Source organism: Ailuropoda melanoleuca, chromosome 15, assembly GCF_002007445.2.
Source record: "Ailuropoda melanoleuca isolate Jingjing chromosome 15, ASM200744v2, whole genome shotgun sequence".
NCBI lineage: Eukaryota > Metazoa > Chordata > Mammalia > Carnivora > Ursidae > Ailuropoda > Ailuropoda melanoleuca.
The window spans coordinates 62,680,287-62,706,780 of NC_048232.1; positions in this window are offsets into that span (position 1 = coordinate 62,680,287).

The following is a 26,494-nucleotide window of genomic DNA, read 5'->3' on the forward strand; positions in this document are numbered from 1 at the left end:
AATGTATTCTTGATGACTCAGGGTCTCTGTTATCAATAGCTTATTGTACTTAGAGCTACACACAGTGCTGTTTGATTTTTTTTTTTTTTTTGGTCTTCTTTTTCATCTCAGCTTGCTAGCTGCTTATGATGACCAGTGACACTCAGAGTCATTTCAGACCCTGAGAGAGTAAGTTTTGTGTCCCTCACCTTCCAGCAAGAATAGATTTATATAGATATGTTACCTAGACAAGCCAGGTCCTTTGCTGGGACTTAGCAGCCAGAAATGGCAGCTTTGTACTGACATGCAACGTAGTTGGTTCTCGAGCCCTCTTTCTAGAAGTGGGATCGGTATTTTGTACCGGTTTCCTGGCTTTCAGAGTTCAAGACAGTCACTCCTTACCCAGCCCTTAGACTTAACCATATTCTGATGGGCTATGATTTAACTTCCCTGCACCAAGTACCTTAAACTAGGCCCCTTACATAGACGTTTTTGAGCTCTGACAAGAGGCTAGGACACTACCATTCACCATGGAACCTAAGGACACAGGTCCTGCTTAAGCTCTCTAGAACTCTGTTTCTCAGCTCTAAAATAATGTTATTCTAATGAAATGCAATTATATATTGGAAATACATAGAGCAATCCTTAACTCATATGAAAAACTCTGTGAATGGAAACAACTCTATGTGTGGAACACAACAGCAGTTATAGATAGAAAAGACTGGTAAAAAGTATTGTAAAGACTACTTTAGGACCTTCAAGTTTTATTGGGTTTAAGTATTGAGCTGCCATGAAGTGATTATTTAGCTGTGTGTGTGTCTTTTTGTGTTTGTTGGTACTCTATGAAGTCTGTAATAAGAAATTAGTGTAGTCCATCCTATAAGTAAACTTGTAATGAAATTAGAGATACAGGTATCTAACACAATGCACTGAGAACAAATTGTGGTGGTGGCTTAGTAAAAAATCGTGACTTCAGCTCTGAGAGAACTAAGTTTAATTCTTGCCTGAATCACTAACACAGCTCTCTAACCTTGGGGCATGACTCATCATCTCAGACTGTGCATTATCTTAGCTCTAACATAAGGAAAATAATACCTCCTTCCAAGATCAGAAAAAAAAAATTGTACACAATAAGCACATAATAAACTTATTGCATTGTATTTAATTTCTAGATGTAACTATATTTAAAATAAGAGTGTCATTTTTGTGCATTCAGATGCAACTGAAAAATGAATTCTGGGTTCACTCCTGGCTGAATTTCTGGCTCATAAGAAAGACTGATATATAAAATTATAGAGTGGAGTTTTCCTCTATTACAAAAGCAGTGGATCATTGATCATAATATAAGGGGAAGAAAGTGACCTGCCCCTAACTTCTTTCTTCCCCTGTTCTTTCTTAAATGCAGAATAAGAAATATATAAAAGAGATTGACACTTATCCGCTGGCCAAAATAACTGGGCCTTCCTCTACTTTCTCCTGCTTTTCTCATTTCCTTCAAGTTTTGCTCAAATGGTACTTTTACAACTCATATTCCTACTGAAAATTGCAACCCTCAACCCACTGCTCTTGGTACTTATCACTTCCAATACACTACATAGTCTATTTTTTTTTTTTGTATTTATTGCCTATGTTTCCCCACAAGAATGTAAGCTCCACAAAGGTAGACATGTTTTTGTTTTTTGAGTTTTGCTTTTTGTTTTTCCCAGTGATGTATGTCAAATACCTAAAGCAGTATCTGGTATTGAATAGTATTTATTGAAAGTATGAATTAAAGTTTTAGTATTTCTTTTCAGGGACTGTATTTAGAAAGAAAAAAGAGAACAAAAAATAGTGCAATTATTTTGGGACAAAATTTATAAAAGTTATTAAAGACTAATTTTAATTGATAATAAGTTAAATTAGCAATATAAATATACTAAACTAAAACGAATTGAGTCGGTTTTTATTATTTTGAGTCCTCAACTTTTTTTTGCAACTAAAACTTCTGGTTTTAGTTTGTTCATACTCTTGTCTTCACTTGGTCATTCTGCAGTAACGTTTTCTGCGTGTGGATCTCAACACGGCTACGAAGAACTTGGGTGTGTATTTGAATTTCCTTCTCTGATCAGATTTCCTCAAGTACATGCTCTTCCATACCTGACCTGCTCAGATATTTAATGTGGAGTGCTATAAATACATGGTCACCCCCTTATCCTTGAGGGGACACCTTCTACGACCTCCAATGAATGCTTAAAACCTCAGATAGTATTCTCTCTCTCAAAATACCTCTTCGCACTGTGCTCACCCTTCTTCTTGTGATGATGAGATGATAAAGTGCCAAGGGGACAGATGAAACAAGATGCATGACACAGGCCTTATGACGTGACCTTATAGTGACGTCTGACGCTGCATCAGGAGGACCATCTGGTTCCAGATCACAGTTACCAGTGGTAACTGATTCCACGGAAGCAAAACCGCAGATACGGTCAAAATGCTCCACCCGTGGTACTGGCGTTAGTCACACAATGGTGTGTTTCAAGGGTAAATGTTTTCTCATTTCATCTAGGTAGCTTTACAACAGTGGCCCAGATCAGTGTTTCTTAAACTTTAATGTGTATGCAGATTACCTCGGGATTTGTAAAAATGCGTATCAAGAATAGGCAGACCTAGGGTAGGGCTCTAGGATCTGCATTTCTTTTTTAGGATTTAATTTATTTGAGACAGAGCATGCATGCGTGCAGGGGAGGAACAGTGGGAGGGGGACAAGCAGACTCTGTGCTGAGCTCAGAGCCAAAGGAAGGGCTTCGTGACGGGGTCCATCCCATGACCCATTAAATCATGACCTGAGCTTCTGAAATAAAGAGTCAGATGCTCAACGGACTGAGCCACCCAGGCATCCTTCTAGATTCTGCATTTCTTATCAGCTTGAAGGTGATATTGATGCAGAATGCGCCCTTTGTATAACAGGGTCTAGATTAAAATTTTGTACTGGCATTAACTTGTTCCTCCTAAATTGAACTTCGATTAGATTTCGTAAAGGGCAGTGAAGAGAGAATTTACACCTTTTTCTTTCATAGTTTAAAACTCAAGTCTGGTAACATTTTTATTTAGTGATATTAATTATGGATCTCCAGTTTGCATACAGTGCTATAAAATGGGAGAGTGCTAGTTTTTAGGAATGGTCTAAAGACAGGTGTAATTTTACTCTCTAATGAGGTTCAAATTTAGGACTATAATGAGCCTCACTAAAAAAGTGAAGCAGGAAATGGCAGATTTGTTTTGATGGAGACCAAGAATTTTAAGTGTGTGTTGGCTTTACACTGTCTTTGAAACTCTGTGCTATGAAAACACAGGAGCCAGGAAATGAGCCCAGCCAAGTGATTCTACTTTCTAAAGATGTCAAAGTCAGTTCTCTGCAATATCCAAATGTTCCTCTTTCAGAAGTAAAATGAGAAAAGGCTCCTCTATCATTTGTAGCTGAGTAAACCAAGAGTACTTTTTTTTCATGTAAATCAGTCACAGTCCCTTAAATAAAAAAACATCCTTCCTCTTGAGGGCAGCTGAAACTTAACATCTCTTCCTCTCGCTCACACTTCCTTTTCTCTGAAAATGGACAGGAGGATTAATTGATTTTGTTGCTGTTGTTCCTTTAAGAAAAATGAACGAGCTTACAGAACTGAAGAATCGGGGTGTGTATGTGAAGGAGAGTTGGTGTCTCAGGTACCTAGAGTTTCTTCTTTCGATTTTGGCTCAGAATTATAAAACTAATTGCTGTCACCCAACTGGCCTGTGTTGAGCAGGTATGTGCTGCTCTCTGGGAAGTCAGGTTCTGAGTGTCTGCTGACCAAGCATTCCCCCCACTATTAGTAACTGTCTTCTTTTATGACTCAGTGTGACTTTCAAGTTTGGGCTGGGCAAAATTAAAGTTCTTACTTAACTCAACCCGATGTAATCTACCTGGAAACAGACTGTGTTCCCCTTTTTGTTAAACATTCCGGTAGCTTCACTGTGACTGGAACACTTAAGGAACTTACAGCAGAAAATGAAATCACGGCTTAACCTAGAATTGTAATGTGACAGAGATCTTATAGTCACACTACTGCATTGACACTGAAGCATTTCCTTTGAAAAGGGGTAAACTGAGCTTAAAATCTGCATGAGACAAATGAGATGTAATATCTCAAGATCTAATAAGTCTCTTTTCAGAGAACATCTGTTTTCTGAAGAAAAACTGGCAGACCACGTTGCAACGAAAAGCTGAGATCATTTACGACAACATCAACCTGGGTAGTTAATGTAACACTCTGAAAGAAAGGTTCTTAACATAGGAGTTATGCCTAGACACTTCTGAAATTAAATGAGACATTTGTATCATTTACTCAGAAAGGGTACATTGATTTTCATCAGACTGTCAAACAGTTCTGTGATTCTCCCAAAGAAGTAAAGAACCATTACACTTATGTCTATTAAAATTGTAACTCTAAAACTCCGGCCTTAGTACTCAAGTACTAGTTGAGTACAGTATTGAGTACTGTATCATGCTTTACTAATTAAGTCTTTGTGGGGATGTCTGCAGAGATATTGTGCCTATTATGTGATCTTGTCACTCACTGACTCTTCCATAAAGCAATGCATATGTATTGGTCGAGCTGTACTGGAGGCCATGATTGGGGGCTGGAGTAGAACAGTCCATGAATGGTATTTGAGCATTACCTAAAAGTCATTTAAAAACCCATGAGAAAATGGCTCTTGTATGTTACTCCCTGAGATAGTGATCCCTAGTTTTCATCACTATCACTTCTCTTCTCCCAGGGCATGCAGGAGTGTCACCAATCCAGCCACCTTGCAGTTTTGTAGGGCCACATGCTAGTTCTGGCAAATGCACTGAGCATAAACTAGTGTGTGTTAATTCTAAGGCAAAACCCATCTGAGATGTATTAGGCCCTGTGCTGAGTACCAGGGATACAAAAGTGAACAGCTCGAAGCTGAAGAACACTTGCACTAGAACCACCTGAAATGCTGCTAAAAATAAAAAATCCTGGAACCTAATTCAGACTTACTAGAACAGAACAGTCTTGTCAAATACGTCTTGGACACTTTCATATTTGGGACTAACGTAATGGTAAATAGAGCACATAGATTATTTTTATTTATGCCTCTGGATTTAAAGACAGGTTGCTGTACCTGCCCTATGAAAATTATGAGATCACTGGAGTTCTGCTTAACAGACTGGATTATAATGGCACCATGCAGCCATGTGTCCTGGGCAAGACTATGGAAATGACCATACAAAGACAGCTTTTCTTAAAACAGAAGTCAGACTGCCATTTCTAAAATAAATGGAAGAACCAAACAGCTTTTCATTGTCATGGACCTTTGCTAATTTATATTTAAAGAAACACTGATTTTTAAATTACTATAAATTTCTAATCTTAATTTATAATTAATTTATACATTTTACACAACACCAATAATAGGGTTGTGATACAGTGGCTGAAGAGGTAATACATATTTTCAAAGAATTTCCTGAATCTGGATTTGGATATGAAAACAGAGACCACAGTTTTTAAACATCGGTGGGTTAAAAGGAATTGAAACAAAAGGAAATCTTACTTTTCCAGCAAGAGCTTTTGAACTCTGACACATGCTAGGGAGATGCTCTTGTCCATGCTCTTCTCAATATTATTATCATGAGCTCTCAACATATTCATGCCTTTGTTCTAGTATCAGTCCAAATAGAGTGCACTATGCAGATCAATAAATAATTATCATATACAGAATTTATTTGTACCTTTCCCATCACTTAGCTCTCTGCGGTCTGTCAACTGCATTTGGGCAGAATTTAGATTTGAGTCAACATAATTGTCAATGGCTTGTCATGGCCTATAAAGGGTTTTATGAGATGGGAAAGTGGGGAAGCTCTCTTTTTACCATCCTGATGACAGCAGAAACTAGAGTCATCTGGAAGGTAAACAAAAATTTAGCTCAACGGTCTCGATTTACTGGCTCACTGTATATTGATTTTCTGTCAAGAAGATGTACAGCTCTTGGAACATGCTGCCTATATTCTTATTTATTTATATATTTATTTACTCATTCATTCATTTTGTGGCGGGGCTGCTGTGGCTGCCAAATAAAATAAGCTTCTGGAGAAGCAGAATATATCAAAGCCTTTAAAATGTGCACCCAATATAGGAAAACATTCCTTTAGGAATGAGGTAAAACTCATTATGGGGGGTAGACGGTTTCTATCTACTGTGAACTTTGTGTGGAGATTAATATGAATACCAATAACTCACTTCAAAAAAATGAAGGTTTTGGAATGAATCAGGATTGCACAGTGGGTGAGATGCACTGTCCAGTGGAAATAGAGCAAGAAATCATGGACTGCTACCTAAATTTCATTTGATCTCCTTCCTTACACCCTTTTTTATTTCCTTCAGATAAAAGAGAAAGTGGGAGGTGGTCACAGGTGCTAAAAAAGTGCAACAACAGTAAGAGAGTAATTTATTTCAGGAGCTCTAAATGTTGGAGATTTGTGGTGCATATTAACACAGTAAAGGCTCTGAGAAGTCCTGCGGGGATGGCACGTTTCTTCAATTTATTTGAGTATTTTTTTAAGGCACCTATTAACTTCCCACAGAATATGTGGAAAATAAAGCCTGATTAGCTCTCCAGTCTCCTTACTGTTCTCTTTCTTAAAATATACGGCACAAGCACACATCACTCAGTTCTCATGGCTTTTACATATGCTGTTCTTTTCAGCTAGATTTCGTTTTGTTTTGTTTGCTCCCCTCTCTCATCTTGCTGTCCCAGCTTTAATGGGTTAAACCTTACCTGTAGTCTAGGTCATAGCTTGGTTGTCACTTTGCCAGGGAAGATTTCCCTCACACCCCAATTATGCACACCTGTGCTCTGTTTCTCTACTTAATCCAGCACTTCTGTCATAGCGACAATCACCTTTCACTGTAATTGTATGTTTAATGATCTCACTTCGCTGTTGGAGGATAAGCTCCATAGACCTGTATGCTCTCTTGTCTTAGCTCCAGCATCTCATATGATTCTTGGCACATCATAAGTACTAAATAGATATTTATTAAATTGAAATGAATATTTTAAACCATGGGTTTAGAGAAATGCTCTTAAAGCTGTTAGACCACGAGAGCCACAGATTCTCAGTAAATTATTGTGTTTTTGACTTGAATGAGTTGTAGTAGGTCATATAAATTGCTTCATTTTATTTTACTTTATTTTATGTTTTTGTTTTATTACTTAATGTAGTTTTATTTTATTTCTCTTTTGTGCCTATCTTGAGATCACAACATCGTTTACCAGTGAAAGCCAAAGTTTTCCAGACTTTGGGAGCCGCAACACCCTGTCTTACTTGGTGTCATTCCGTGATATGCTTCGTGTCTCCCTAAAAATACCACATGATGTTTGTTTCTCATTTACATTTAAATACATCTATATGGACATGCGTATGCACTACAGCCATCCTTAAACTACTAAGATGTCCACTGGAATGCTGCCGAGGATCTAGTAAACCTGAGGCTGATTCCTGATTCCCACTCCGAGGGAAAGTAGGTTTCCTTATACCCTAGGTGACTCCCTGAAGACGTAGGATAAATCAATTAACTGATGTTTCTTAAATATTTTAATGGCACTGCTGTGAAGTGGGATCACGGCTGATGTCCTGTGTTTGCTCTTAGAATAGTTGAGTAACTCTGGCATCCTTGAACAGTCTGTCACCCTGCTTCAGTTTCTCTGGACAATTTTTAATACTAAACCTCTGTGATGGTTAATTTTATGTGTCACCTTGACTAGGCTAAGAGGTAACCAGAGACCTGGTAAAACATTATTTCTAGTTTTGACTGTGAAGGTGTTTCCAGAAGAGATTACCATTTGAAGTGGTGGACTGAGTAAAGATCACCCTCCCCAGTGTGGGTGGGCATTATCTAATCTGTTGAGGGCTTGAACAGAACAGAAAGCTAGAGGAAAAATTTGCTCTCTCTACCAGAGCTGGGACATCGATCTTCTGTCATCTGACATTGGCTCTCTTAGTTCTTGGATTTTCTGACTCAGAGTGGGAACTACACCATAACCTCCCAAGTCCTTTGGGTTTGGAGTAAAACCACACCACCAGCTGTCTTGGGCCTCCAGCTTGCAGAGGGAAGACTGTAGGACTTTTCAGCCTCCATAATCACATGAGCCAATCCTTCATAATAAACCTTTTGCTTTCTCTTTCTCTCTCTCTCTCCCCCTCCTCCCTCCCATTGGTTCTCTTTCTATGGAGAACACTGACTAATACACCCTCCTTATAAATAAACTTATTTATTCAACCAATAAATATTTTGACTGATCATGGTGTTAGGTGTTTACCCTATGGGGAAAGATGGATAAAGTCTGAGAAGTATGGATATAGATATCATGAAAAAAGAAAGCTACAGCTCTAAATGAAAATGGCAGAGGTGAGAAGAGAGTTTACATTTAGCGTCAAGAGTTCTTAGATTGCACTTATAAAACAGTACCTGTCCTTCAGTAGGGAACAAAGCAGAGCATGTGTTTGGAAGTCAGTAGAAACCTTCTATTTTTGGAACTGTCTCATTAATGCTTTCCAGTTGTTATATCTACATGTCTGCCTCCGCGTAGAGAGAGGCATTTTCTAGAATATTTTTGTATGTTTTAAAAAAGATATGGTACTGTATGTGTCTCATGACTGGATGTGAAAAACAAAATGACTTAAAAAAATAAAAACAACAACAACAAAAAAGAACTTAAGATAACTATAAGGTACAATTTAGAAAAAAATGAATAAAACAAAATTGAAAGTAAAATGCGTTAAATTATTCAGAGTGGCTATCTATGATAGGTCGTTCTTCCTCCCACTATTATGAATTTTCAAAATTTTATATAGTGGAAAGGACTAAAAGATTTAATAAAGTTCATTTTAGTCATTTTCAGTTATAAAATTTGAATGTATACTTTATAGTTGTACACAATATATATATATACATATATGTATTACCTATACATATGGGGGTGTGTGTGTGCATATATAAATACTGTGTTTTTTAAAAAAATCAGGATAAATTATTCAGACTAAGTATAGACTATCACACACAATGGGAGGTCTTACCTCTGCACTAACCCTGGAAGCTGTTCCCTCATGAAAGACCATTAAAGAGTCTACCAATGCCAGCATAAAGGTCCTGAAAGTATTGTATAACTGTTGCCCATCCCCCCCACTCACCCTGTCCCTACTCTCTCACACACACTCTGCACCTTATTATATCATAAAAACCTCCCTCTCTCAGTTATCCTCTCCAGCATCTCTGAAGCCTTGCCCATAAAACTACCTTCCTAATCTTTGGAACCACTCTCTCGGCACATGTAAACACACTCAGAAACATATAATTTTCACCCATCATCATAAAGCACACTGCTGTTGGCAGTGGTACATGTATGCAAGCATGTTGTATCCTCTCACTACAAAACAACGTTCATTTAGACTCCATAATAATGAAAAATGATTTACCCGGTTTATTCCCAATATTCATATTTTATTTATTATTGTAATTAGCTCAATGCATATCAGAAAGATGGAGTGCCATTTGTATTTTCTGTGGGTAGGTTTCTGCTTTTCCCCTTTATGTTTCAGCTACCGGTTAATAAACTTTAGTAAAAAATAAGAGGAGGGCTCAGCGGAAAGTGGAATTCCTGTTCTATCCACGTAACTCTTCCGTAAACCTAAAAGTATTCCAAAATGAAATGTTTTGAAAAATAAGAGAAGGAGGAGAAGGAAAACCAGGAGCAAGTATATGAGGAAGGGAAGAGCAAGGGAGAAGGTGAAGAAAAAGATAGAATGTGTGGTTTTAGGGACCAAGAGACATCGGGCCTTCATATGTTAACAGTATAATCATTAAGCCTGCATTTGTGTGTGTCTGCTGATTTGTGGCAATCAGTTTTTAGTATTGAGATATAGTGTTAATTAGGGCTTATGCACCTCCAAGTCAATTAAATTTGGTTTATTAATGCATTATTCAATATTGTTATGTATAGCAGAACACTTAAAAGGCTTTTAAAATTCTATTTTCTGATGTGGCCTGAAATATTACAAGGAAACACCCACTGTCAAGTGAGTGAAAATGAATAATTATGGGAGCCCTAAAACCCCACAGTTGAGCAGACAAGACAGCTGCTATTATTAAGCACTCCAAATTGAAAGTATGGATTCTATCATTATAAGAACAAAGCTAGTGCTGGGATAATTATGGAAACGCTATAGCTTCCATTTTTGCTAATGTTTTTAGTAGAATGTTTAAAGCCGCAAAGGTTAAGATAGAGAGCTCAATTTTTGTATCTTGTTACTCACTTAGATGAATGCATTTTTCTACCAATTGTAGTCATAACAGAGCTTGCAATCCCTGCGACATCATGATAAGAAAGTGCCGATTTAGGCAAGAAATTAAATGATAATAAACATAGTGTAAGCTCAGTGGGGGTGATATTGTTTAACGTCAGTGGTGATGGAAACTACCTTCTAGATGACTGAAGCTTTGTTGGCCTCGTCTGTTTATATTAATTTCTCCTTTTCAAAGGCCATTATCTTAAATTGCATGTTATATAACTTGTGCCGCCTCGCTCCGGCCCGCAGCACCGCTTCTAAAGCAACTTGATGATGCATATTGTAGAAAAAAGTGTTTCCTAGGCTCAGCATCCAAGGAGATTACAATCTTGAGACTGTGATAGGAATGGATTAAACTTTGCACAATTTCCTTTTGCCACATGAATTGAATCCTGTTGTGCTATTTTCTATTCTCCTTTCAATCTTTGTCACAGAAATGATCTATGGAAGTGTTAGCGCTGCTTAAGTAACCCTGGCCTGGCTTTAACCCAGTCAGGATCTTACAGTTTGGCTCTGGATTTTCCTTCCCTGAGAAAACAAAACAAGAAGACTGGGACAAACCCACCCCACAGATGATAGAACACGGGAAAGGTCACTGTCCTTTGGCTCAGGCAGGCTTAACGAGAACAATCAATGATCTTCATGTTGATCTCGCACAAAAAAAAAAATGAAAGGAAGGGGAAATGTCGCCACATAAATTCAATCTGATGACAGCACTCGCATCCCTCTGCAAGAGGGAGGCTGAAATCTTACAAAGGTCCTTCATTCTCAGCACAGCTTCAGGTTTTCAGATTCTAATCACAGACTCTTTCTCAGACGTCAGACTTGCCAGTTTCATGAACTACCACTCCTTCTTCTAAGGTTAAGATGGAGTCACTCTAATGTCGACGGTGTCCACAGATTTTTATATTGCCTTGAATTGACCCACACCCACGGTGAAAACAAAAACATGTATATTAAGAAGGAGAATAAGAGAATTCCTTCCTCAGAACTTGATTTTGTTTTGATCTCTAGAGTGTCTCTGATGTAGGCAAAGCTGCTGTATGCAATGCATGGTCTCCGGAACTTGGGTTGCATGCCAATTAAACTCATTTGGTGGAAGTTCAAACATAGAATATTTCTGCTATTTATTTTTGTGTCGACTTCATATAATTCCATGAGCACCAATAAACAACTAATTTCTCCAAAAGGAATCCATAAAATTCACCACTTGAGGTATGCAGTGATAAAGAATGATACACTTTAAGTTAGCTGCAACCTGAAATTGTTCACCTTTTTTATATGAACCTAGGTGAACTGCTTTGTCTGATCTCTGTCTTGTCTTAGAATAATTCATTTGCAGGCACATGTTTTTCAACTAGCATATATTTTCCAAGTAGCTCCATGGAAAATAAGATTATGGATCAGGAAACCAAGGCTATAGGTGATAAAATCTTGGATGAGCTCTTTTTACCACATGATCATAGATTTGGTCTGTTCTCGATTCTCAGGACTAACTTAGAAATAGTCCCACTAGTTTTTAGACCACTAGATGGAATGCTGAATCTTTCTGAAAAGAGATTTACCAAGAGAGGAACCACCCTTTAGATCCACTTTACCCTGTTTCACACTTATGTGCCATGTCAATGCAAAAATCTTAAATAGACACAGGTCATACAATTATATGGTACCCCAACCAGAGTGGTTACAAACTGGCCTAAAGGTATTCCATTCAAACCATATCCTTTTTATCCTCCAGGATTTTATCTAAAAATAAAACTTGATGCAACTGAGGAACCAACTAATAATATTAATTAACATTTACTGAGTGCTAGAAAAAGACAGGGGTGTCTACTCACCACTTTTATTCAACATAGTACTGGAAGTCCAGCCACAGTAATGAGACAAAAAAAGAAATAATAGGCATCCAAATCAGCAAGGAAGAAGTAAAACTTTAACTATTTGCAGATGATATGATACTATATATAGAAAACCCAAAAGACTCCATTAAAAAACTGCTAGAACTGATAAACTGATATCCTGCTATAAAGTTGCAGGGTATGAAATCAACATACAGAAATCTGTTGCATTTCTATACACCAATAATAAAGCAGCAGAAAGAGAAATTAAGGAATAGACTCCATTTACAAGTGCACCAAAACAATCAGATACTTAGGAATAATCCTAACCAATATGAAAGAGGTGAAATCCTGTACCCTGAAAACTATAGAATACTAATTTAAGAAACTGAAGATAACACAAAGAAATGGAAAGACATTCCATGCTCATGGATTGGAAGAAAAAAATATTGCTGAAATGTCTGTACTACCCAAAGCAATCTACACATTTAATGCAATCTCTATCAAAATATCAACAGCATTTTTCACAGAGCTAGAATAAATGATCCTAAAATTTGTATGGAACCACAAAAGACCCTGAATAGCCAAAGCAACCTTGAAATAGAAAAACAGGGGTGCCTTGGTGGCTCAGTTGGTTAAGTGTCTGCCTTCTGGGGTCATGATCCTGGGGTCCTGGGTTTGAGCCCCATATCAGGCTTCCTGCTCAGTGGGGAATCTGCTCTTCCCTCTCCCTCTGCCTCTTCCCCCTATTTGTGCTTGCTCTCTTTCTCTCTCACAAATAAAAACTCTTAAAAAAAAGGGAGAGAGAGAAAGAAAAACAAAGCTGGAGGCATCGCCATTCTAGAGTTCAAGTTATATTACAAAGCTATAGTAATCCAAAGAGTATGGTACTGGCACAAAAATAGACATACAGATCACTAGGACAGAACAGAAAACATGCCATAAGTGAACCCACAATTATATGGTCAATTAATCTTCAACAAAACAGGAAAGAATGTCCAATGGGAAAAAGACAGTCTCTTCAACAAAACTGAACAGCAGCATGAAAAAAATGAAACAGGACTACTTTCTTACACCATATACAAAAATAAATTCAAAATGGATGAAAGATCTAAATGTGAAACCCGAAACCATAAAAATACCAGAAGAGAACACAGGCAGTAACTTCTTTGATATTAGCTGTAACAACTTCTTTCTAGATATGTCTCTTGAGGCAAGGGAAACAAAAGCAAAAGTAAACTATTGGAACTACATCAAAATAAAATGTTTCTGCACAGCAAAGGAAACAACAAAACTAAAGGCAACATATGGAATGAGAGAAGATATTTGTAAATAACATACCTGATAAAGGGTTAGTATGCAAAATATATAGAGAACTTATAAAACTCAACACCCAAAATATGAATAATCCAATTAAAAATGGGCAGAAGATATGAATAGACATTTTTCTAAAGAAGACATACAGTTGGCCAACAGAAACATGAAAGGATGCTCAACATCACTGATCATCAGGGAAATGTAAATCAAAACTACAATGAGATATCACCTCAGACCTATAAGAATGGCTAAAATCAACAACATAAGAAACAACAAATATTGGTGAAGATATCGAGAAAGGGGAACCCTTTTATCTTATTGGTGAGAACGCAAACTGGTGCAGCCATTCTGGAAAAGTATGGGGGGTTCTTCAAAGAGTTAAAAATAGAATTACCCTACGATGAAGCAATCACACTATTAGGTATTTGCCCAAAGAATAAAAAAAAAATACTAATTCAAAGGGATGAGTTCACCCTGGTGTTTATAGCAATAGCATCTACAATAGCCCAATTATGGAAACAGCCCAAGTATCCATCAACTGATGAATGGATACAGAAGATATGGTATATATACACAATGAAATATTAGTCATAAAAAAAGGAAATCTTGCCATTTTCAACAACATAAATAGATCTAGAATTATGATAAGCAAAGTAAGTCAGTCAGAGAAAGACAAGTACCATATGATTTCACTCACATGTGAAATTTAAGAAAGAAAACAAATGAGCAAAAGAAAAAAAAGAGAGATTGAGAAGCAAACTAAGAAACAGACCCTAACTATAAAGAACAATCTGATGGTTACCAGAGGGGAGGGGGCTAGGGGGAATGGGTGACACAGGTGATGTGGATTAAGGAGGTCACTAGTGATGAGCATCAGGTATTGTACGGACCTGCTGAATCACTGTATTGGACACCTGAAACTAATATTACACTGTATGTCAACGAACTGGAATTTTAAAACTTAAAAAAAATATATTTACTGAGTGCTTATCCTGTACTAGTCATTAACTAAGCACTTTACATGTGTATCTCCTTACAGTTCTATGACATTTATGCAGGAGTTACTACTATTGCATCATTTTACACAAACAAACAAAACAAACAACTGAAGCTCAAAGTAGGTACATAATTCACCCATGTTAGAACAGCTAGGAAGTAAACAATGTAGGTCCAAAATTAAACAACAATTTTATTGCCTCGCTACAGTGCATTTGCTTTTTATTTTGAGTTATCTTATTAAGTGACTAATAGGAAGAGTTGTCCAGGGTCTGCTAAAACTTCAGTTGACTTCAACCAAACTTTCAGTTAAAAACTATATTGTTGAAAGGATATGGAGGCTGCATAATTGAAGCTGGTTGTTGTTCATTCCAGGCACTAAAATATCCCAGGTGCGGCCACAAGAAAATAAACAAACAGTTATAAATATAGGTAGAGATATGGATATAAACACAGACATTAGTTCAACTACCTAAACTAGAAGACAGAAAATTGCTTTTTTGCAATCATAACAAAATCAGAGTCTGAAAACAGTCTTAATTTCAATGTGCATCTCTCAACCTTACAGTTAGAACTGCTCATTATGCTCCATTATGTCAGGTTATAATGCAAAGCAACTGCTTGGACACCTGGAACAAGTCTCTTTTTACGAATCTTTTGATTCTACATTCCATCAGGATTGTTTTTCTTTGTGTGTGGACTTCTCTGATGCTTTTACCATCAGGGTTATCTGGAAACAAGACTAGGCCAATGCATGGAAACTCTCGGTAGACACCAATCTTTACACTTAAGAGTTCTTGCTCTTTAAAAATCTCTGTAATGGGGCACCTGGCTGGCTCCATCAGTGAAGCACGCGATTCTTGATTTTGGGGTTGTGAGTTCAAGCCCCGCGTTGGGTGTAGATTACAGAGATCATTTTATTAAAAATAAAATAAAAAAAACCCCTGTAACTTGTAATGGTACATCAAGACTTATATAATATCCCAAAGTCTTGCAATAGAGTTTAGCCACTTCCTAAAAAACACAGTACTTGTATTATGTTGTTCCTGTGCCTGAAACCACTATCAATTGTTCAGATAAAAAAATAACAAACAAGGAGCTTTTTAGAAAAATGTCTCTGTATTTTGGAAAGCTAGGATTTACTGATAGAATTTTTTAAAATGGTGATATGATATTAACAAACAATAGAAGGACTATTGATAAATGGCTTTATTATAAACTAAACTGTTGTCAGTTGGAATCATGGTTTAATTTTCTTTTAGAAATGGGAAAGTAATTGTTAGCAACGAGAGTAGTACTGGCTACTAGGGGGGAATTTTTTGGAGGGCGTTTTTTGGATTATATCAAAAATGAGTGTGGTAAGGCATTTAGTGAGTGAAAATAATAAATGCTAAGTGTTCTGTAAATGCACAGAGTTGTCCCATACAACTTTTAAATATCTTCCCAGATATTCAGGTGCAGGTATCACATGGAATCATTTATGTTCTACTCTGGTTGTACACATTATTTTAATAAAATTACTTCCTTCGTGTTTCTTAAAATTTTCAAAGTTAGGATATTACATTGATTTTAAAAATTACATTGTTGGTAGTTTTGTCACCTATTAACTTCATTCCAGAAAGGTAATATTTATTATAAAACTATTTTTTTTTTACCTAATAAAGCTGAGATCTACAGGGTAAGAAAGAAAGAAAGCACGAGGGTAGAAAAGCGTAAGATTGAATCTTAGAAACTCCTGAACTAGAAAGTGTCCAAAAAGTGTCCTGATGGCAGATTATGAGGTGTAAAGCTCCTGATATGAAATTGTAGTGCCCAAGTTTGTTTTAATAGCTTGACCTTCTCAGCACTCTCAGTGAACCAGGGAAGCAAATGTTGATTTCAGTGATATTTTCAATAGTTTCTAGGAGTACCATTTCAAACTATTCAGGGAAAATCTCAAAGATATTCACTGTGCCAGGCTTTCATTGTGTGTTGTTGGTGATAATGGCGACTTTATATCCACTTCAGTCTCTGGAGAATTATTCACAACATTTCCAAATGGAATTCTTTAAAATTAAAATGACATCTGAGGAAATCAGTCCAGAAATCCTAGTATTAACAGCTCAAACTTTGACATATTTACATTCCTTTGTATTTTAGTCCATCTAGGCTATATGACTGAAGTCTTGCCCAAAAATGTGACCTTTTGAATAAGCTTTAAATACTCAGTGGGCCAGTTAAAACAAATGTTCATGGACATCAAAGAACCCCCTTCTTAAAGAATAATCAGGATGAAGGCACAGGTAACCATTCTTAATGGGATTCTGTCCATCTTCTTAACAGTTCAATCACCTGCATAATCATAAAGCTTAAAATATACTCAACTGTGCATTCCTTTTATTTATTAAACAAACACTGACATCTAACTGTATAATACAGAATTATCTCCAAAGAACATCTTTTCTCGGTTCTTTTTTCTCTGAAGCTAAATGATGATTCATGCAGATAAGATGTAACTCAAGAGAACGCATCTTATTAATTAAAATACTAAATTGAACAACATAAGAAGATTGTTTCTAACCAATAGCTTAATAGGGATTCTTCTATAAGCAAATATCGAACATATGAAGTGTCCAATAACTTGTTTCTTGAATGACCGAATGTAGTAATTAATGAATCAATACATCTGTGGAGTGTTTGTAAGTACTAATTAAAACTCCATTTTGGAAATATGCTAAGCTAAAACATAAAGAACATTCCTCACATGTTTTTTCATATAGAAAGATCATAAAAAGAATATAGTTAATCATAGTAGAGAAAATAATTATAAAATTTAAATGTATTTGGTGCTTTCTTGTGTGCCAGGTACTGTTATTCAAATTTTATAAATAAGCTTATTTCATTCTTACAACAAATCTACTAAGTGTTTTATACCATTTTACAGACTAAGAATCTTGTTAAGTGACTTGCCCTAGGACACATATGACTTGAGATGCATTAAAATAAAAATGCCACTGCTTGGGCTAATGAGTAAGAAGATCAGGTGTATTGGTGAAAATTCAATATTATAGACTTGTAGGAGTTAAGACTTTTGTAGTAAGTACTAGGAACATGAATTAAGCAAAAACAAAAACAGGCAGTGTTTCTCTTGCTTCTCTTGCACTGTCTTGCAGACCCAAATGTAGGATGGTGGCCAGACCTATGAAAGGACCAGAATTAAGAACAGGAAAACTGCCAGGAGCATCACAGTAGTTTTCCTGTTTCTTGAATTTTCCTTAGTGCTTGGGTGTGACCTTCCTCTTTTTTTCTCTGCTCCCCAGTTTACATGACTATTGATGGCTTTCAGCCCAATTTGTTACAATTCTGGTCACAAAAAACAATTAAAACTCCTTCAGTTCAAATCTCAAATTCCTGGAGAAAAAGCGTTAACTGTCCAGATTGAGTCAAGTGATAACTCCTGCTCCAATAGCAGGGTGCTGCTGTGTGATTCTGTCCACCTTGTACTGAAGTCATCTCCTCTATGATTGTATGCCACACAGAACCAAGGTGGCTGCTGGAAGCCCCTCTTTGATCATATGGAGTGATAGCTTCCAGGATTTCAGGAAGAGACCTTGGTAGGCACCCACCTCAAGAATCATGCACTTAAGATGTCAAGTATTCAAAGGAGACTCTTGCTAGTTGCTCTCAACAGACTCTCCTATTTTGGTCCCTAGTATTGTGATATCATTTTAGTGTACTTTGCCATCATGTTTTCTGATCAGAAACTACACTTGAGGGGCGCCTGTGTGGCTCAGTCGGTTAAGCATCTGCCTTTGGCTCAGGTCATGATCCCAGGGTCCCCACTGAGCGGGGGAGCCTATTTATCCCTCTCCCTCTGTCCCCCAACTCATGCTCCCCCTTGCTATCTTTCTCTTTCAAATAAATAAATAAAATCTTTAAAAAAATTTTTTTAATTAAGAATGAAAAAGAAACTACACTTGATCAGTTTATAGACAGTATTTCATGTTCTAGGGAATTAACATTAGGTTAACTCATAGGAGAGAGCTTAAAAATTAAAATAAAATAAAATATAAAATAAAGTAAAATAAATAAAATATATAAAATAAAATAAAATAAATAAAATAAAATCTTAGCCCCAATTTAATACAATGACAAAGAAGCCTGAATCAAGTATCATGACTGATCCTGGATGTAAGACTTCTCAGGACACTAAGTTATAGTTCAACTGATTGATAAAAACAAACAAACAAACAAAACACAGGCACAATTACATTAGATAATCATTAGCAGTTGAATTGTCCTTTCTCTAAGAAAAGGACATTGTTATCTAAGTAAGTAGGGCAGGCCTCTCCTTCCAGACAAGGGAGCAGTCCAACTAAGTAATGTAGTATAAACACTGAAAATTCTCATTTTTCTCACTTTTTATGCAATCTGCCTTCTCTGAGTAACAATTGCTTTAGTTACATTCCAGACCTAAGGACACCATTGTGATCCTATTGGAGTATTCCCTAGGCTTCTTCAATAAAATATTTGCAAATATCTCTTGACATATATCATTTTTCAGAGGGATACTGTCAACTTCTTTATTCTGATTTTTATTAGTTTTCCATCGGAGAGTAACCTTTCATGTATGTGTGTGTGATAAGAAATACAGCTTGATTACTCTCAAGAGCATTCTGTAAATAAAGACCTAAATAAGAGGTATAGTCAACAATCAGGAAGTGGAGGGGACCAGAACCAAAGTGTGACTCTAAGAATAAATGGAGTGGGCCCAGGAAGTCTGCCACAAACTTTGCTAGTATAAGAATCATCTAACGGGCAAACTAGTATGTCTGGTTATGTCAGGCTGGATAGAAATACAAGATCAGGGGCGCCTGGGTGGCACAGCGGTTAAGCGTCTGCCTTCAGCTCAGGGCGTGATCCCGGCGTTATGGGATCTAGCCCCACATCAGGCTCTTCTGCTATGAGCCTGCTTCTTCCTCTCCCACTCCCCCTGCTTGTGTTCCTTCTCTCACTGGCTGTCTCTATCTCTGTCGAATAAATAAATAAAATTAAAAAAAAAAGAAATACAAGATCAAAATGTGCCTGGGCAAATACAGCATAGTACAAGAACCCATCAGCTGAAATTATGGGGAAGCAATCATATATAACGTGCCAAAATAGTTGTGTTTGGTTGTATGGATGGTGTACTGCACAGATCTAGAGGGCACTTTACATGTTAGTCATATTATATTTGTATATTGATTACAAATTTATGGCAGATAATAAGAACATATCTTGAGGATGGGGTGTCTTTTTCAAATTCACATAAAGTTGATATATAAGCTACAGTGGTACCAATTATCATTTTTGTATATGTAGAATGCAAATGTTACTAAAGATTGTAAAGGAAACCAGTTATCTCAACCTCTGATCAATGTTAACAACTCCACTTTTCAAGAATGGACAATATATTACGTGCTAGGCATGAAATCGGACATTTCATCTTTTGTTTGTAATCAATGCAAACCACCAAGTTACCCACCTAACTACAGTAACCAGCACTTGATGGCTTATAGATTCTGAAACTACAATCTGATTCACAATAGATAGAATTTCTATTCTTATAATTAAAAAAATATTTGTCTTAGAATTTTATTCAAAATTCTAAATAATCCTTCCCCCCATTTTTCCTCCCCTTCCCTTCTCCTTAAGGTAAATTTTGAGTTTTTAAAACTTCTTTGAATCACCTTAAAATACATGATTTGTGTGGTAGAGAGAGAGAGAGGAAAGAGAGAAAGAGATGCCAAGAAGGTAGGCTTTAGTAGTTGAACTTGAGATGGTGAGAAAAGAAGGCAGAGGATGCCTCTATTAACAGTGCTTGAACAGCGTGGTTTCTATCATCTCTATTGTAGGACTGACTAACCAATGGTTTATTTTATAGTTTGAAAGCCAAACTAAAGGTGAAAGAAAACTCCTATCTTGCCAATAATTCCAGGCTTGGAGATGTACATATTCCCATGGGAGGCATGCAGCAGGTGTGAGAGTATGGGGCTATTGCTGTTGGCTGTTGATCACTCTCTGTGTAATTTGAAAAGCTTTCTATTCCCACAGCTTTATGTAATATATCAACAGTAATAGATTCATAATCATTATCCAGCCTACTGGAGGTTTGGCCACTGTTACAGATGTCTTCTCAGTTTCATGTTGTGAGCTCTCATTTATTTGCCCCTCCCTCTGAAAAATATCTTACATAAAAATCTAGTATTAATGCATCTGATGTGATGTTTACATTCAATAGTGACATTAGTTATCAATTTCTAATTTCCAATGAATAATTACCCATAATGAGCCAAACACACCAACACTGATTCAGTATACTTTATCCTTACTAGAGTTTATGGTAAAGATTACTAGATGATAAACAATTAAACTTTGAATTATGCTTGTGTTTTTAATATTTGGAATGATCCATATTTTGGCTAAATATGTATAGGTATTATTTTCTTTTAGAATCTCAGAGATATGTCTTAGATTTCTTTGTGTGTCTTAGATTTTTATTTTAGAGATATTCCATCACAGTAGAAATGTAGAGTAATCCTCAAACATCTCTACCAGGTCCAGCAGTAACCCCAAGATAGAAAATGTCTGCACCACCTAAACTGATATCTCTTTGTAAGGGAAATTGCATGCATTCTCACTACATTCTATTTTTTCTTTCTCATCTCAAACCCAATGGACTTTTGCTGAATATGTATTAAGAAAGGAACAAATATATTTCACTCTATTTATTGTTTATTTTCTTAACAAGCACTTGAGTTTAAGACACATATATATTTACTTTATTTTTTTTAAGATTTATTTATTCACTTGAGAGAGAGAGAGAAAGAGACAGTCAGGGCAGAAGGGCAGAGGGAGACAAAGAGGGAGAGAAAGACTTAAACAGGCTCCGCACTGAGCACAGACCTCAACACGGGGCTCGGCTCGATCCGAGGACCCTGAGATCACAACCTAAGCCTAAACCAAGAGTCCGGTGCTTAACTGACTGTGCTACCCAGGCACCCCAAGACCCACATATATTTACTTTAAATATTCATAAAACTAACTGGGCTTGAAAAAATATTTTCAGGTTCTGATATTACTTTTATTGTTGTGATTCCTTTAGCTTTGAACAAAAATTATTATTTTTAGTGTTTTTAAGTATTTACTGCCTGGTTTATCTCATCTGATTGCTGCCTCTGTTTTCATTTTTTACTGAATTTTTAAATATATTTTACTAATTACTTCTTTTAAATAATTTTCAGAATCTTAGAAACAGTCATAGATAATAACAATGAGTTACAGCCCTTACAGAGAGAATGAGAAAGAAAGTACTAGCTCTATGCAGAAAGCAAGTCCTCCACATATTAAATTCTTTTGGTCTTTTTAGTTTATCATTAGATCACCCAGAAAGCACAGGTTAAAAGCTTTAAAGAAAAAAAAAATCTGTCTCTCTCAGTTGGGTTTGAATGAATGCTTTTTGAAGAGCTTACAACATTTGCTCTCCATTTGCATGTTTTCTTATTGCTCTGACAGTAAGTGGGAGGCCAGCTGGAAAGAACTGTGAAAAATACATGCTTGGTATGGATGAGTCTGAGATTTCCATAACCAGTTCCATTTTCTAGCATCTGAGATCAATTTCTTATAATGACATTGAATAAAAACCTGTTAATGCATCACTTGTAAGCTCTAAAGCTGCCTATTCTACAAAGTATATCTCCCATTGACTTCCATTTATGCTCTACCTCATTAGGAAGAGTATTTAGTTGTATTAAAATTAATTTACTGAATGACACTAAGAAATATGCCTAAATACTAAGATTTCCTTTTTGGTTCTTCCAATCCATGACCATGAAATATATTTCCATTTGTTTGTATCATCTTCAATTTCCTTCATTAATATTTTATAGTTTTCAGAGTATAGGTATTTCACCTCCTTGGTTAAGTTTATTCATAGGTATTTTACTATTTTTGGTACAATTGTAAATAGGATTGTTTTCTTAGTTTCTCTTTCTGCTACTTCATTATTAGTGTATATAAATGCAATAGATTTCTATATATTCATTTTGTATCCTGGTAATTTACTGAATTTATTTATCACTTCTAGTAGTTTAATGAAATCCCTATCAAAACACCAACATTTTTCACAGAACTGGAACAAATAATCCTAAAATAAATGGAACCACAAATCACCCTAAATAGTCAAAGCAATCTTGAGAAAAAAGAACAAACTAGAGGTTATCACCATCCCAGATTTCAAGATATACTACAAAACTATAGTAATCAAAACACTATGGTACTGGCACAAAAAACTGACACATAGATCAGTGAAACAGAATAGGGAGTCCAGAAATAAACTCATTTTTATATAGTCAATTAATCTGTGACAAAGAGGGAAAGAATATACAATGGGGAAAAGACAGTCTCTTCAACAAATGATGCTGAGAAAACAAAACAGATATTACAAAAGAATGAAACTGGACCACTTTCTTACACCATACACAAAAATAAACTCAAAATGGATTAAAGACTTAAATGTGAAACCTGAAACCCTAAAAATCCTAAAAGAAAACATAGGCAGTCAATTTCTTTGACATTAGGTATAGAAACATTTTTCCACATATGTCTCCTGAGGGAAAGGAAACAAAAGCAAAATTAACTAGTGGGATTAATAAAAAGCTTTTGCACAGCAAAGGAAACCATCAACAAAAGAAAAAGACAACCTACTGAATGGCAGAAGGCATTTGCAAATGACATATACAATAAGAGATTAATATCCAAAATACATAAACAACTTATACAACTCAACATCAAAAAACCCCAAATAATCCAATTTAAAAATGTTAAGAAGACATGAACAGACATCCAAAGTATAAATACAAATACAAAACAGACACATAAGAAGATACTCAACATCACTCATTTTCAGGGAAATGCAAATCAAAACCACGATGAGATGGTACCTCACACCTGTCAGAATGGCTAAAACCAAAAGCTCAAGAAACAACAAGCGTTGGTAAGGATGTGGAGAAAAAGGAACCTGTTGGTGGGAATACAAGCTAGTGCAGCCACTGTGGAAAACAGTATGGAGGTTCCTCAAAAAACTAAAAATAGAACTACCCTTTAATTCAGGAATCCCACTACGGGATATTATCCAAAGAGTACAAAATACTAATTTGAAGGGATATATGCACCTCTGTGTTTATAGCAGCATTATGACAATAGCCAAATTACAAAAGCAGCCCAAGTGTCCATCAATAGATGAATGGATACAGAAGATGCTGTATTTTTATTCAATGGAATATTATTCAGCCATCAAAAAGAATGAAATCTTGCCATTTGCAACAACATGGATGGAACTAGAGAATCTAACGCTAAGCAAAACAAGCCAAACAAAGACAAGTACCATATGATTTCATTCATATGTGGAATTTAACAAACAAAACAAACAGAAGAAAAGAGACAAACCAAAAAAACAGACTTTTAACTCTAGAGAACAAATAGATGATTACCAGAGAGAGGTGAGTGGGGAGACGAGTGAAACAGGTAAAGGAGATTAGGAGTACTTCTCTTGATGAGCACTGAGTAATATATGGAATTGATGAATCACTATATAGTACCCCTGAAACTTGTATGACACTGTATGTTAACTATACTGGAATTATAATTTTTAAAAAATACACAAAATGACCTGGTAGTTGCCCGAGGTGAGGTGGATGAGGTGATGGGTTAAATAGATAAAGGAGATCAAGAGTACACTTATCTTGATGAGCACTGAGTAATGGATAGAATTGTAGATCATTATATTGTACACCTATAACTAATGCAACACTGTGTGTTAATTATACTTCAATTAGAAAAAAGAGAGAAAGAAAGAAAAGATTATCTTTTTGTATTATCAAAGTTCCTGGGTCTTATAGGAAAGCCAGTGACACTTTTCTATTAGAAGAGCAGAAAGGATAGAGGATGCAGAAAAGCATTTTCCATCAGCATATCAAGGGTTGTTTGCCTAGTTAAGGTCATGGGCTCCGGCAATAAGACCACTTGGTTGCAAAAAAGACTCTCCGTTGCAACAGTGAGGATGCAAGCATAGGCAAGAAAGAACCATGCCCTGCCATAATTTGAGACAGAATTAGAAGGAGAGCTTCTCTATGATCATGTTTGACCCGGACATTTTATGATTCTATAATTACTTTCACCTACACAGAGAAATACAGCCTTGTTTCTGCTAAACCCAATATAATAGGACTCAATATAACAAAACACAGTTTGTCCAAAAATTGGTTGGTAAATAAGGGATCAGTATTCCAGTGAATTTTAAGGAGACTTTTGGGTGATCTAAGCCCAGATTTTAAAGGAATAGTGGTAAAAAGAACAGAGTTGGAAAGGAAAATAAAGACAAAGGAAAGGAAACTAAAATAAAATCTATGAGCTGAATAAATACAACCTACTTAAAAGTGCAGAGAACTATCTTTGCTATTTTAATGTAATTTCTGTTTCACATGCTGTAGGTACGCTGCCTGGCACTATTTGTTTTTTTCTAAATTGTATGTTAGTGATTTAAAAAAAAAAAAGAAAGAACCCTCTTTAGTTTTTCCATTTTTGATTAAATAATTCTATGTAATGCTTCAAAAGTGAAATCTAATCTCACATGACCTCTAAGGTCTTTTTGATCTCTGCTCTTCAAGATGCTAGGAGTCTATGACATGCTAACCACGCAACCCAAATCTGCCATGACCAAGTCGATTTCAGATTTCCATTGTTACCAAGCTTGTGGACTAGATGGATACAGGCTTAGTAGAGTGGTTTATAATTTATCTGGTTGTCTTTCTGCGCTTAATCCATCTGTGGGAGTGACAGCTTGACATAATCACTAGCTTCAAATAAGTAATTCCATTCACTATCAGTTTTTAATTTTATTTCCTCATTCCTTTATTGATGCAGTAAAATGCTGGTTAATCTGCAGAGCCCAGGCAAGCCTGGTGTTGTCAGTATTAATTTCACACTACTGCATCTTCATGTTTGGTCTTACACAGTAATTAAAGGAAATCATTATAAAGTTGAAATTAAGCTGGATGTATAATCTTTGGTTTTAGTTTGCATGAGACCAATAGATGATTCATAGCAATCTTTATTATTTTCTTCACATAGTCAAGATTTTCCTTCTCAAATAAAATATTGAGTCATATGCATTTCTTTGCCAATGTCTCTTTTATTTTATAGTATGCAACCTTCCCCAAAATACCTATCCTCTAGGCAGATGGAAGTAATTCTTTTAACTCTGCTATGATTTACATTTTCTCAGAGCTGTGGTTCTCAAAGTATGGTACCCAGAGGAGCAGCATTAAAATCACATGTGGTCTTAGTCTATTCAGGCTGCTATAGCAGAGTTTCATAGATTGGTGGCTTATAGACAACAGAAAATTTATTTGTTACAGTTCTAATAGCAGAAGACTGAGATCAGGGTCCTAGAATGGTCAAAATAATCAGGTGAGGACCCTCTTCCAGCTTGCAGACTAAGGACTTCTCACTGTATTCTCGCAAGGTGGAAAGAGGGCTAGGGAGTTCCCTGGGATTTTCTTTTATTTCTTTTAATCCCATTCATGAGGGCTCCACCCTGTCACCTAATTACCTCCCACAGGTTCCACCTCCTAATACCATCACTTTAGGATTGCAACATCTGAATTTTAGGGGGACACACAAACATTCAGTCCATAAACATGGACATTTGCTAAAATGCAGATTCAACCAAATCAGAAACTCCGGAGGCCGGGGCCCAGCAATCTGTTTTAACAAGCCTTCTAAGTGATTCTAATGTATGCTAAAGTTTGAGAATCACTGACGTAGAGTTTTTATTGTATTATTATTATTTTTTGAGTTAGAGTTTTTTAAGCATTTCACACACTATCTACTTTACCATTATAACAGCCTAGGGAGCAGCATCATTAACCCCATTCTATAAATGAAAGAAGAAAGGCTTGGA